Genomic DNA, 15161 nt, shown 5'->3' with positions numbered 1-15161 from the left:
GCAGTCCATGGGGTCGCTAAGTGTTGGACACGACTGAGTGACTTCACTTTCACCTTTCACTTTCATGCCTTGGAGAAGGAAATGGCAACCCACTCAAGTGTTCTTGCCTGGAGAATCCCAGGGACGGGGGAGCCTTGTAGGCTGCAGTCTGTGGGGTCGCACAGAGTCGGACACGACTGAAGAGACTTAGCAGCAGCAGCGGGAGCTATTATAATTCCCATCTTGTCACTAAGGAAATAGGCTCAGAGAGGTACAGCCTCTGGCCCGGGATCACACAGCTTGAAAACTACCCCTATTTTGGTTTAAGAGTTATCAACAGGGCGGATATAGCTTACAGAATTTAATAGGGGAGTAAGGGAAGGGAGCGTTCTTTAAGAAAAGGAATACAAAATCACTAACAAAATTCGGTATGGACATGTAAATTTACTTAGAATGTGAAATAATAACATATTACATATTTAAAAGAGCTGGCAAATACCACAAACATTGCAAAATCCCAGAAGATAATGTAATGTTTTTTATTAATTTACTGCCTGACACACCTCTGTGGTTATGTTTCCTACTTTTTTGGCTGCATGCCCCTATTTCATAACATCCTTACCTCATAATATCCTCATCTACAGAGAAAGAGAAAAGTAAATTATCTACTCGATGGAACTTTTCTTTAGTCATTATCATTTAGAAAAAGTTCACAAGACAGTATTGGTGATGTCATCTAAGTATTTTGGAAATTTGGGGAAAGTTTCGTGAAGTTTGTGGTTCAGAGGGTCTGCCTGTAATGTGGGAGACCCAGGTTCGGTCCCTGGGTCAGGAAGATCCCCTGCAGAAGGAAATGGCAACCCTCTCTGGTACTCTTGCCTGGGAAATCCCATGGATGGAGGAGCCTGGTAGGCTACAGTACATGGGGTCGCAAAGAGTCAGACACAACTGAGCCGACTTCACTTTCAACTCATCTTAGCTATACATTTTGGAAAATGCTTCTACATTCTAACTTCTGGCTCAGTCCTTTTAATTCCTGATTCACTTTCTTATGCAAGTGCTTCTGGAGTAGATCACTTTAGGACCATTCATACAACAACAAACTGGCCTTGTACCTAGTGAGTTAGCACCTTGGACAATAGGATCATTCTGGAAGCCATTTGAGACACCAGGACAACTGGTTAGGTAATTCAAGTATAGCTCAAAGTGTCTATGAACTATGGGTTTCCCAGGTGGCGCTAGTGGTTAAAGAGCCTGTCTGTTAATGCAGGAGACATAAAAGATAACAGGTTCAATTCCTGGGTCAGGGATTCTTGCCTGGAGAATTCCGTGGATGGAGGAGCCTGGCGGACTACAGCCTATAGGGTCGCAAAGAGTCAGATATGACTGGAAGCAACTTAGCATGCATGCACATCTATGAACCGTATAAAAATATCCCACAGAACCCAACCTAAAAGTACCTTCAACTCACCTTCCCCTCACCTAGATCTTATCAGTAACCAAGGTGACTCCAACACCATACATGGTAGAGAGAAATGCCACACAGGGACACAGAACTGGGAGAAGTCAATCGTCTTAACCAATTGCATTTTTTAAAAATTTTTATTCGTTTATTTTGGCTGCCCCAGGTCTTAGTTGTAGCATGCAGGATCTTTAGTTGTGGCACATGTAATACTCATTGCGACATTTTGGATCTAGTTCCCTGACCAGGGATCAAACCCGGGCCCCCTGCATCAAGAGCATGAAATCTTAACCACTGGACCACCAGTTGTTGTTTAGTCTTTGAGTCATGTCTGACTCTTTGCAACTCCATGGACTGTAGTCCTCTGTCCAGGCTCCTCTGCCCACAGGATTTCCCAGGAAAGAATACTGAAGTGGGTTACCATTTTCTTCTCCAGAGGATCTTCCCTACGCTGGGATCAAACCCATGTTTCCTGCATCGGCAGGCAGGTTCTTTACCACTGAGCCACCAGGGAAGCCCCTGGACTATCAGGAAAGTCTCTTAACCAACTGCACTTTGAATATCTTACTTTTGCAAAATTTTCAAACACATCAGACCGCAGGGACACCTTACTGGAGCCATGGAAAGGCCTATGTAAACCAGGGGCCCTGAAGCTTATGTGAGCTTTATGATAAATCCACTCTTAATACCAGTCATCATGCATCTATTGAATTGAATATTCACTGTGTGCCAGAGGCTAGTGCCAGAAATCCTGCCCTGAAGCATCATAGCTAGTCTTGACACAGCCACCAACTGCTTGTGAGGGCCCCTTCCCTTGCTGGGTGTGAGTTTTCCCACCTGTAGACTGAGTATTGCTAAAAAATAACATTTTGGGTTATTATGATGCCCAGACATAAAGTTCACTAGACAGTCCAGTTAAGAACTTGGGAGTGTTTCAGTCAGAAAGACCTGGATTAGAATCCCAAAGTATATGAAAAAAAAAAGAGAAAAATCTCAAGACTTCATCTTATCATCTTGGGACTACCAAGATAAGCCATGCACTTTCCTGAGCTTCATTGGCTTCATCTATGATGCAGTTCAATGCATTCACTCCTTCATTCATTTGTCAGCTGTTTACTGAGCACCTGCTGTGTTTGGGGCACTTTTCTATATTCCAGGCACTATGTGCTGAGAGTAGGAACCTCAGTGAACAGACAGAAAAAGCCTATGCCCTAGTGAAAAGAAAACATATAAATAACATAAAATATAATAAATATTTATTTATATAAATATATTTATAAAATATAAATAGGGACTTCCCCAGTGGTCCAGTGGTTAAGACTTTGCTTTCCAATGCAGGGGGTGCGGGTTTGATCCCTAGTCAGGGAACTAAGATCCCACATGCCACAGGTGGCCAAAAGTTAAAATAAATAATAAATAATATTTTTTAAAACGTGCAAAGAAGAAAAGAGAAAGATGTGTCTCTTTAAAAAAAATATGAATAAATAAATGTTAGGTGGTGAAAAGTGCTATAGAGAAAAACAAAAAGCAGAGTAAAGTGGACAGCATGGTCAGAGATGTTCTCTCTGAGAAGGTGGCTGAGACCAGAGACCCGAAGTAAGTGTAGGAGCCATCCTTGTGGTCCAGAGGTAGAGCATTTCAGGAAAAAGAACAGTCAGTGCAAAGGCCCTGAGGTTGAGAGCATGCCTGATGCGTTTAAAGAACAGTGAGGCGGTCAATACTGAGTGAGTGGGAATGTGTAGATAATGTCTGGGAGAGAGCCAGAAGCCAAGCGGTGTAGGGTCTTAAAAGTCATTGTGAGGTCTTTAAGTTTGACTCTGAGTGAGGAGGGATCTGTTGAAGGGAGAGGGCAGCAGGGGCATAATTTTACTCACATCTTGAGTGGTCTCACTGTGTTAAGAATAGGCTGATAAGGGACTTACCTAATGGTCCAGTGACTAAGACTCTGTGCTCCGTCTCCCAATGCAGGGGACCTGGGTTTGATCCCTGGTCAGTGAAACTAGATCCCACATGCCACAGCTAAGGGTTCTCATGCTGCAGCTAAGAGTTCTCATGCTACAACTGAAAAAAAAAAAAAATCCTGTGTTCCACAACTAAGACTCAGCACAGCCAAATAAATAAGTAAATATTTTAAAGAGAGAGAGAGAGAGAGAGAGAATAGCCTGTTAAAATAATTCCAATGAGATAAAATGGTACGACCTGTGGAAAACGTGTTGGTGGTTCTACATAAAGTTAAACATAGAATTCTCAGGCGACCTAATAATTCCACTCCTAGGTATATATACCCAAGAGAATTGAAAACTTGTGTTCAGAAACTTTACATGAATCTTCACAGTGGTATTATTCATGATAACCAAAAGGTGGCAACAATCCAAATGTGTATCAATAGATAAAAAGATAAATAAAATGTGGTTTGTCCATACAGTGGAATATTATTCAGCAGTGTAAAGGAATGGGGTACGGATTTGTGCTGCAAACGTGGATGAACCCTGAAAACATTGTGCTGAGTGAAAGAAGTCAGACACAAAGGGTCCCATATTGCATGATTCCATTCACAGGAAGCATCCAGAACAGGCATATCCATAGGGACAGAAAGCAGACTAGTGGAGGCAGGGCCCGAAGCTGGGGCGTGGGGGTGTGAGGTCTCTTTGGGGGATGGTGAAAATGTTTTGGAACTAAATAGAGACGATGCTTTCACCACACTGTGAATGTATGAAAAGCCTCTTGTCTGTGCCTTTTTAAGTGGTTAATTTAATGGTATGTGGCTTTCATCTCAATAAAACAATTTTTAAGCAAAAGATTACAAAAAAATCATTCACATGAGAGGTGGCTTTTCCGGGGGTGGTAGCAGTGGAGGTGGAAAGATGTGGTTAGAATCTGCATCTATTCTAAAGGTAGAGCTGACAGAATTTGCTGATGGATTGGGTGTTGGGAGAGAGATAAAGAGGAGTCAGAAATGATTGCAAGGTTTTTGAGCGGAGAAGCTGCCAAGATGAAGTTCCCATTTATTGAGATTAGATGAATAACAGGTGGGGGAGGCAGGGAGCGGATGGGGATCGGGAGTTTGGCTTTAGATGTGTTGAGGTACCTAATAGATTTCCAAGTGAAAGTGTTGAGAGGGTAGCTGAATTGATGAGTCTGAATTCAAGGATGAGATCTAACCTAAATAGATAGATAGATAAAATAGATAAGCAGGATAGATACAGATAGATAGTTGATAAGATGGTCAATAGATAGTATAGGTAGATAGTTGATAGATGAATGATCAATAGCTAGATAAATAGGATAAATATTAGATATAAATATAGATAGATGAAAGATAGACAGTTGATAAATAGTCAATAGATAGGTGGATGATGAATGAATTTGGGAAGCCATCCCTAAAGGAGTAAGTGGAAAGAAAAAAAAAGAACAGAACCAAGGACTGAGCCCCCAAGATCCTCCAATGTTCAAAGACCCCAAAGATGAGGAAGAAACAACAGAGGAGTCTGAAAAGGAGCAGCCACCGAGCCAGGGGTGGATTCATGAGAGCGGGGTGTCTTAGAAGTCAAGGGAAGGAAATAAACCTAGGAAGAGGGTGTGACTGTCCACAAGAAGGCTCAAGTAATATGCAGGCAGGTCACTAAACTATTGGGTTGAATCACAGAGAGGTTCCTGGTAACCTCAAGAGTTGATCTGGCCAAGTGGTGGAGCCAGACCCTAACTGGAATGATTCAAGGATTGGAGAAAAAGAATTGGAGACATTGGTACAGATACCTTTTTTGGAGTTTTTTGTTGTTGTTGTAAAAGGCAGCAGACCATTGGAGCTATAGCTGGACGGGGTTTAAAAAGCTTGGCTGTGTTAGAGTGTGTTTTTATGCCAATGAGATGATCCAGAAGAGAAGGGAGAATTGATGATGCAGGAGAGGAAAGAATTGCTTGATTTACAGCCCTGAGTAGCAAGAGGTGGAGAAAGCAATGGCAATCCACTCCAGTACTCTTGCCTGGGAAATCCCATGGACGGAGGAGCCTGGTAGGCTACAGTCCATGGAGTCGCAAAGAGTCGGACACGACTGACGTGACTTAGCAGCAGCAGCAGTAGCAAGAGGGGATGGAATGTAGTGCACACGTGAAGTGTTCTTGGCAAGGAGAGTTTCCCAGCTTTAGCAGGAGGGAAGGCAGAGAACAGGGTCCCTGGTGCTGGTAGCTGCGACACAGTTGCTGGGAATATGCAGAAATTCTCTTCTGATGGATTTAAAACAGGATCAGGGTCAAGGGTGAGAGTGATGCCAGGGAGGAGATAGTTGAGGCTGAAGGAGGGAGGAGAATACATGAAATACACTTCCAGGATTGTGGGAGAGTGAATGGACATGAGCAGGGCTTCCAGGGAGGAAATTACGGTAAATCCAGATTCATCGAAGTGTGTGTTTTTGTCCAGCCATGTTCAGCAGGTGCAAATACACGGCAGAATGAGAGTTAGGTGAGAATTGCCTGCTGATCTCATTCACATAAAAGCTGGGGACAGGAGCTGGTACTTGGTGAGTGCTGGGAAGGAAGGTGTCTGTGATCGTTGTAAGTGCTTTGATTTTGGAAAACTGAGGGGCTGTGAAAAGAATAGGGATCAGGATTTTGTCCAACTTTATCCCTTTACAAATGGGGAACAGAGGTCCATGTGAGTCTCTTTCAAGTTTCACACACTCTAGCATGATTTTTTTTTACGCGAGATGCTATTATTACTATACTTGTAAAATGTCCCAAAAGCTGAATCCATTATCCAATTTGCCAAGGCAATTAGCAAACATCCCCCAACCCCCTCTGGATTGTCCTGTGTGATGATTGCAGCTGTGATAATTCAGAGCCTTCATTAAGCCCTAGGTGTCTTTTCTGCATCAACTCATTCAGAGGCAATGAGGTGGTGAATGAGCGTGTCTGCCTGGGTTTGAATTCAGCTCTGCTCTTTCTAGTCGATTTCTCTGTGTGTCAGTTTTCTCATCTGTAAAATGAGAGTGATACCAGGAGCATGGGTCTTGTAGTGTTTTTGCGAGGAATACATGAGTTACTACAGGTAAAATCCTTGCTTGCTAAGCTAAGTCACTTCAGTCGTGTCCGACTCTGTGCGATCCCATAGATGGCAGCCCACCAGGCTCCCCTGTCCCTGGGATTCTCCAGGCAAGAACACTGGAGTGGGTTGCCTTTTTCCTTCTCCCCAATGCATGAAAGTAAAAAGTGAAAGTGAAGTCGCTCAGTCGTGTCCGACTCTTCAAGACCCCATGAACTGCAGCCCACCAGGCTCCTCTGCCCATGGGATTTTCCAGGCAAGAGTACTGGAGTGGGGTGCCATTGCCTTCTCCTGCTTTGTAGTTAATACATAATAAAGAGTGGCTATTATCATCACCCTGAATCCTCTTAATGATACTAGAAAGGAGGTACTATTCTTATTCTTTTTGGCCATGCCTTGTGGTATGTGGGATCCCAGTTCCCTCACCAGGCATCAAACCTGCACAGCCTGCATTGGAAGCTCAGAGTCTTAGCCCGTGGACCACCAGGGAAGTCCACAGTGACAGTGGCTAAAACCTTAACGTGTTAACACTCAAAGATACACACATACACACACACAGAGGCAAGTTTGTAGTTATTCTAGGTGGAGATGAAAACTAAAGCAACCCAGAGAAGCTTAACTGATTTACATAAGAAAGTATATAAAGCGATACTTTGATTAGATTGAAAATAAGACAGTTTAAGAACACCAAGCTCTGGAGAAGTATGTGGAAGAACAGGTCATTGGGCACTGAAGTGTTAATAGGTGTATCCTTTCTAGAGAATAATCGGGCAATACTTTGAGAAATTGAATCTGAGAATGCCAGACAATCTGATTTCCCTAACGTCCAAATGAGGTGGGTATGAGTATGAGCCTTGAGTGGACTTTAGGTAGCAAAGAGTTGGAAAGAATTTCATGTCCCATCATTAAGTCTCAAGAGTGTTAGTCACTCAGTTGTGTCTGACTATTTCCAACCCCTTGGATTATAGCCTGCCAGGCTCCTCCGTCCATGGGATTTCCCAGGCAAGAATACTGGAGCAGGTTGCCATTTCCTTCTCCAGGGGATCTTCCCAACCCAGGGATCGAAGCTGGGTTTCCCACATTACAGGCAGATTCTCTACCATCTGAGCCACCAAAGAAATCTCAAGCAGTGGAGTATAAATCATTTATAATTCAATAAAATATTTTTTAAGTAGAATATAAAATATATCCTGGGACAGCCCATAAAAAGAGGTAGAAGTTGACATTCATGCCATTCTTAGTAATGCTTTAAGATGTCAGCTTGCAACAATCTAATGAGAAAGGTACCACGATTTGTGCATAGTCGCTCAGTCATGTCTGAATCTTTGCAACCCCATGGACTGTAGCCCACCAGGCTCCTCTGTCCATGGGGATTCTCCAGGCAAGAATACTGGAGTGGATTGCCATGCCCTCCTCCAGGGGATTTTCCCACCCCAGGGACCAAACCCAGGTCTCCCATATTGCAGATGGATTCTTTACTGTCTGAGCCAGCAAGGAAGCCCATCACGATTTAACAACCCCCATCTTACAGGAGGGCCTCCCTGGTGGCTCAGAGGCTAAAGTGCCTGCCTGCAATGCAGGAGACCTGGGTTCAACCCCTGGGTCAGGAAGATCCCCTGGAGAAGGAAACGGCAACCCACTCCAGTATTCTTGCCTGGAGAATCCCACGGACAGAGGAGCCTGGCGGGCTACAGTCCACGGGGTCGCGGGGTCGCGGGGTCCTGAGGTCTCAAAGAGTTGAGCACGACTGAGCGACCTCACTTTCACTTTTCTTTATTCTACAGGTAGAGAAACCAAAGCACAGAGAGGTTCGTAACTTGCCCCAGGTCATTCAGCTAGTGGGCTCCTGGGCTGGGACTTGAACCCGGACAGCCCCTTCAGAGTCTATAAGACTCATTCCTGGGACTTCTCTGGTGGTACAGTGGATAAGATTCCATGCTTCCAGTGCAGGGGAATGTGGGTTCCATCCCTGGTGAGGGACCTGAGATCCCACATGCAGCACAGCCCCCCCGCCAACTTTTTTTAATTAAAAAAAAAAAAAGACTCACTCCTCAGGAACTGGAAATAAGCACAGCCACATAGAGAGCTCTTAGAAAAGAAAGATAATAAGGTTCATCACTCAATAATATTTTGCAAATTTAAAGCACAGACGACAAAACTGACCTTAAGGATACACAGGGATCTTTGTAAAAGAATAGAAGAAAGATTGGAGGCCAAAAATTAAGCACATTAGAGTGGGTGCTTACAGGAGGAGGAAGACCATGGAAGGGAAATGACTAAAATTAAATCCCACCAAAGATGATTGTGCAGAAATCAGCTTCAGTCTTTGTACTTGTGGTTCTAAGCTCGAGAAGCGTTGATGTTCCCAGGGAGGGGAGAGATGATGGAGGGTGTGGGAGTGCACCTAGAAAAATTTGACTGAGAAGAGAAGGACTCATGAGGAAGAGAAGTAGTATAGTAGAGTGAAGCGGTAGTTTCGGGGGGCGGGCAGGGACTTCAGCAGCCAGGCTACCAGGGTTCAATTCCCAGCTCTGCGGCAAGTGACTTCACTTCTCGCTGACTCGGTTTCCCTCTCCACAGCAGGTGGAGAAATGGCACAAAAAGCTTCGCCTCCCTCCACCAAGCTTAAGGCAAGAATTCTATATTACTCCTCAGTGTTCTTACAAAGACCCCAGTTTTATTTCGCTTGCATACAACACAGTGTGTGATCTGATTTGCCTTTAATTTTGGATGCGCAGCACATGGCACCTTAGTTCCCACACCAGGGATCGAACTTGCACCTCCTAAAGTGGAAGCTTGGAGTCTTAACCACTGGACCCCCAGGGAAGTCCCTGACTTGCCTTTTTAAAGGTTGGTTCCAGCTGCTGTCAAAAGGAGAGGTGAGGATGGGCAGAAGTGAGGAGCTCGGGAGAGGGGCTCCCGGTGAGAACCCAGATAGGGGCGTGGACCTTGGTTGTGTTGATAGAGGCAGCGAGAGGGAGGTCAGATTTGAAATCTAAAGGTGCCGCAGCCAAGGTTTGCTGACAGATTGGATATGGGTGTGAGGGAAAGAGGGGACGTCAAGGGCGAATGCAAGGTTTTTGGCCCGAGAGACTGGGAGAGTTTGGAATTTATCCCAGAGGCAGTAGGAAGTCCCAGAAAGATGTTGAGGCTGGGGCAGAGGGGGAGGGAGGGATGTGGTCAGAAGGCGTGATCACCAGAGAGGCATCCAGGATGGGGAGCACAGGTGGGGATGGATTCTAGCCCTGGCTCAGCCTCCAACTCACCATGGGCTCCCAGCAAGATAAAGCTGTTCTCTGGATCTTCACTTCCTCATCCCCCCCTCCCCCCACCCCCCCCACAAAGCTATGAGGAACAGAAGACCTCCAAGTCTCTCTCAGCACAAGAATTTTTGCTCTAAGATTCTCTGACTCAGGTAAACACAAATCCCACAAGATCAGACCTCCTCTCTTCATCCTGCCTCCCAAAGCCCATCCTTGCTCCACTGGACAGGACACCGACCCTCCCTGGTCTGGGAACCTGGCAGATAATGTCAGCGACAATGGCAGGCTGTGTTTGCAGTGCTGCGCCAACCGCTGTCCACACTCTATCACATGGAGACCAGACAGGACCCCCTGAGAGGTGGGTGCTTTATTATCACTCCCATCCGTAAACCGGGAAACAGAGGCTCTGGAGAGGTGCAATGATCAGTCGAAAGTCACACAGGAGAACAGGGACTCCAGCGATGTCTCCCCAGCTGCACTACTATCCACTGCCCTAGTCCAGCCATCAGCGCCTCTCACCTGGATGGTCCCCATCATCTCCTCCCTGGGCTCCTTTCTTCTACCCCAGCCCCCCACATAGTGTTCTTCATGTACAGCCAGAAAGAGCTGGTGATAAAACCTAACTCAGGGACCGCCCTGGGCGTTCAGTGGCTAAGACTTGTGCTTCCAATGCAAGGGGCCTAGGTTTGATCCCTAGTCAGGGAAGTAGATCCTACAAGCTGCAATTGAGGTCACATGCTGCAACTAAGACCCAGCACAGCCAAATAAATAATTTTTTAAGAAAAGAAAGAAAGAAAGAGAAAGTCATTGCTAGTATTAAATTTTTAAAAAACCTGAAGGTTGACTCAAACCCTTCCTCCAAATCCTCCCACGGTGCCCATCTCACTCGAAGTCAAAGCCAAGTCTTCACACTGGCCCTCAAGGCAGACACAGTGTTCCCTTTCTGACTCCTCTCTGCCTTGACCCCTCCTGCTCTCCCCTCCCCAGCTCTTCTCTAGCTTCCCTGGGAGCCTCCTTCTTCCTCCAGCAGGCCAGGTGCACTCCAGCCTCAGGGCCTTTGCACCCTCTCTTCCTCCAGAGACCCACATGGCTCACTGCTTCACCTCCTTCCTCTTCTGCTCCGAGGTCACCTCCTTGGCAAGGTCTTCCTTGTCACTCACTCAATTTAAAATTGTAGAGAATTCCCTGGCAGTCTCAGGGTTAGGACTCTGCCCTTTCACTGACAAGGGCCCAGGTTCAATCCCTGGTCAGAGAACTAAGATCCAACAAGCTGCTTGGCTCATTCAAAAGGAAAAAACAAAACAAAACTTCAGCCTCCCTCCCATCCCCTGCATCCCAATCCCTCATCCCTCCTTGGTGTTATTTTTCTCTGTGGCACTTAGCATCATCCAACAGACTATATGTTACTTCTTTTGCTTTTTATCCTCTACCTCCCTGAAACGTGAGCTTGTGAGGTCAGGAATTGGTGTCTGTTTTGTTCACTGCCCCATCTCCAGTGCCTAGAACAATGTCCAACATGTAGCAAGCGCTCAAAAATTTCTTTGTTGGATGGACTGAGTGAAGATTTGCCTTTAGATCTGATGCTCATAACCACAATACACTGTGTTCAATCCACCACATTAATTATTCTATGTACCCTGACAGTGCTCCCAGTGTGGCCGAGAGTCCAAGATCAAAACAGGTAAAATCACTTGGCATGTGTCCCTGCAAAGAGATCACACCCCTCCACTGGCATTCAGGCAAAAAACCTCTCCTGTCTCAGGCTGGCCCCTTCCCCTCCATTGCCGTTTTAATTCCCATGTTACCCCGCTGCTTAAAATCCTCCAACGACTCCAGGATTCCACCTTGAAAACTCCCAACCAGGGTTTTTCATACACTGAGGGACCGTGGAATCAACCAGCATTTTTCAATAGTCTGGAATGGATCAGAGTCTGGGCACACAGTATAGACGTAGTATGGGTGAAGGTACAGGAGAAGTACGATTTTAAGAAACTTTTGTTTCAGTGTTTTATGCATCGGAATCACGATGGAAATGTGTTTCTTACTGTGGGTCAAAATATTTTGCCAAACCCTGCACGACACAGACTGCCTCTCTTAAATCCCATGCACAGACTGGATGGATGATGTTAATATCGGCTTAGATTTCTCTTTGCTGGGACCCACGCCAAGTGATTTTACCTGCTTTCGTCTTGGACTCTGAGCCACACTGAGAGCACTGTTAAGACTCCCAGTTGACTGACGGTGAGACTGAGGCTCATACTGGAGAACGCTCAAGTCTGAGGTCCCCAGGCTGGGAAGAAGGAGAGCAGGGCTCGGGTCCCAGCCAACCTCCCTCTTGAGCCTGCCCACTTGCCCTCTTACCCTGCCCCTCCCAGTCTCTTCCCCACCAACCCGAAGAACAACTTATCTCCAGAGCCTGTCAAATTCTTCAATACCCCATCCAGCCGGACTGTTTGAACCCCCATTTTTCAGGTTAGAAAGCATTTCCAAGAATCCACTCTTTTCTAGTCAGGAGAGATAAATGGCTAAGGAAGCATCTTTGCCTGGCTTCAAATTACCTGCTTCAAAACTTTGTAGCTGTGTGATCCCAGGCAAGCTCACTGAGCCTCGATTTCCTTTTCTGCAAAATAGGAATGATAATACCTACCCATAAAGCCATGCTTAAGACTTAAATACGATGGGATTTGTGCAAACTTCTTAGATCAGTGGCCACACACCTTGACTGGGAATCTTCCCAACTGCCCTGTGTAATTGGACTGCTATTTGACCCCCAACTTTGTCTCAGAAAAGAGGAGGTTCTTGCCTGAGTTAGAACAGCTAGGAAGTGGGAGAGTCAGAATGTGGATGCAAATTTGCCTGAGCTTCTAACCGCTAAGTCAGAATAGTCCTTCAGGATGTGAGCATCAGCAGCAAGAACATTTTCCAAATTAAGGAACAGGAGACTCAGAGAGGGTAAGGACATGCCCAAGCCACACAGCAGGTAAATGGCAGAGCCAGGTTTCAAAGCTAGGCTTATGTGTGTCCAGCCCAGGTTGACCTTTGTCCCATGAGTCCTATAAAACTCTGATGGGGCAGGACAAAGCTAGTTGAGATCTGCCCTCGCCTGCAGCTCCATCCAGGGGTCTTATAGCCCTCCTTCTACAGCCTAGGGTGAGTGCTTCCCTAAAGGGTCTAAGGTGAGGTTACTGGGGTGGCACGGATGGTGGCAGAGGGTGCCACAACCCTCTCCACCAGCCTCTGATTGGGGCCCTGCAATCCCCCAGGATTTGGTGCTTGGAAAGCTGACGTTAGGTTGCTATGGTGATGGGTTTGGGGCGGTTGCCATAGCAGCAGAACTAGCCTGGGTTTAAAAATATCTAGGAGGAGGTTTGTGTTTGTGTGTGAGTGTGAGTGCGTGACCGACCGTGCTGTTGTATGTGTCCAAACGGGAGGGCTTGTAGGGGGGTGCGGTGTGGAGCTGGGACTGCAGGCATGACTTGAGGGTGGGGGCTGAGCCCCGCACAGAACTCCGTGTGTGTTACGAGTGTCGCTGAGTAGCCTGTGAAGTCCCGTGCATTTGGAGCTTTCGTCTACATGGGCTGTGTATCTAAATGTATGTGATTCCCCAGTTAGTGTAGAAGACATACGTGAGTCTGTTTGTCAGCCTGTATATCACATGTCACTAACATGTATGCCTTATGTAACATAGGCTGTGTATGTCTTGTGGTTTTGATCATATACTTGTAACTTCTCAGTGTGTGTGTGGCCAAGTGTGGAGTTGTTTTGGCTCTGAACAGGGGCACCTGGGACACACTCAGATATTAGATATGTATCTTTTTGTGCAGGAGAGCCTGTGATGTGGCTTTGGGTCCACATGAGTGAATGCACATTATGTATTATGGGCATCTGTGTGTTAGTGTGTTAGTGTATGCCTATCTCCTGTGAGTCTTCATATATCAGAGTGTGCCTGTGTCAAACTACTGAGTGTGCACCTGTGTGTCTGCAGGGGGGCCCCGTGTGACTCTGTGTTGGGGGGAACTTCACATCTGACGCCATGGATGTTGGAGTATATATACCTGTGTGATGTGAGTATATGTGGCCTGGAGGGTTGAAGGTGTGGATCTCTGCCTGACCCCAGTATCTCCCTGCATCCCCCTGCCTCTTCCCTGTCTCCATGGCAACCAGCTCCTCAGCTCCCTCCAAGAAGATGGAAGGGGAGGATCCAGACTGCAGTGGACCACGACCCCCTCCCATCCCCCTTGGCTCTGGGGACAATGCAGGGGGAGGGGACAGATGGGCGGCCACCCCATCCACCCCAGGCCATCTGCTACCTTCCCCATCCTATCCTGGGGACCTGAGAGTGTGGCAGAGGAGGGACAGGAGTGGGACAGAACAGAAGGAGGGGGCCCCCCGCTGCCTCAGTTACCCCCATTCAAGGCCCCTCTGAGCCAAATCTTGCCTGTGGCTGACCTAGGAAGGAACAAGAATCCTTGGAGACCAGAAATCCAGGGAGAAGAAAATCTTCATGTATCAGACAAAATCGAATATTAGCAATGATCCATTCTCAGGAAGGGCCCCCTACTTACAGTGACTTTGGGCTCTGAAATTAAGCTTGTCCTGTGCTTTAATCCCAGCTTTCCCTCTATCTACCTGTGTGCCCTTGGATAAGACACACTCCAAGTTCCTGGACCTCCATCTTGTCATCTGAAAATCAGGTTTTCTTAATGCCATGTATAGTAATACTTACTCTTTCAGGACCAAAACTGTTTCGTCCCCTGTTGTATCCCAGTGTTTGGGACAGTGCCTGGCATTTGGAAGGCTTATTAAGTACTACCGATTGAACTGATTGTCAGTTGGGTGCTAGGATCAGCGCTCCATGTTTTGAGTCAGGTGTCCATTGACTCAATTCCCTGAGCCCTTGCGGTAACTTTGCTGATTCTTCAAGTGAGAGAAGAAAGATTTGAGGAACAATTTCACAGCTGTCAGGGATGGGAGACATGTGAAGCAGGCTTTCTTATCGCGACCAAGTTATGTCCGATGACTGAGGCTCAGTTTCCTCATCAGTAAAATGGAGATAACAGGAATACCTCACAGAGTGGGTCGCTGTAAGGTTAAATGTTTGTGACGTGCTTACTGAGGGCCGGACCTGGCACACGGTAAGTGCTCAATAAACGCTCATTACGGCGAGGCGCGGGGGAACGTGCGGAGGAGCTCAGGGTCCTTATTGTAGCCGGGTCCCTCTTGTGCCTGAGGGGAGGGGCGTGGTCAACCCAGGGGGCGTGGTCCAGGCTTCAAGGGCAGACCAATGGGGCGCCGAAGGGCGTGGTCCTGACCTGCATGGGCGTGACCTTGCGCGGGTGGGAGGGGCCAGGCCGCTGTGGGAGTCTCCGGGAAGAAGATGCTCGGGCCAGCAACCACCGCCAACCCAGCCGCCGCTGCC

The sequence above is a fragment of the Ovis aries genome, chromosome 14 (genome assembly GCF_016772045.2).
Source record: "Ovis aries strain OAR_USU_Benz2616 breed Rambouillet chromosome 14, ARS-UI_Ramb_v3.0, whole genome shotgun sequence".
Lineage (NCBI taxonomy): Eukaryota > Metazoa > Chordata > Mammalia > Artiodactyla > Bovidae > Ovis > Ovis aries.
The sequence above is the reverse complement of the archived record's forward strand: the minus strand, read 5'-3'. Positions refer to the sequence as shown.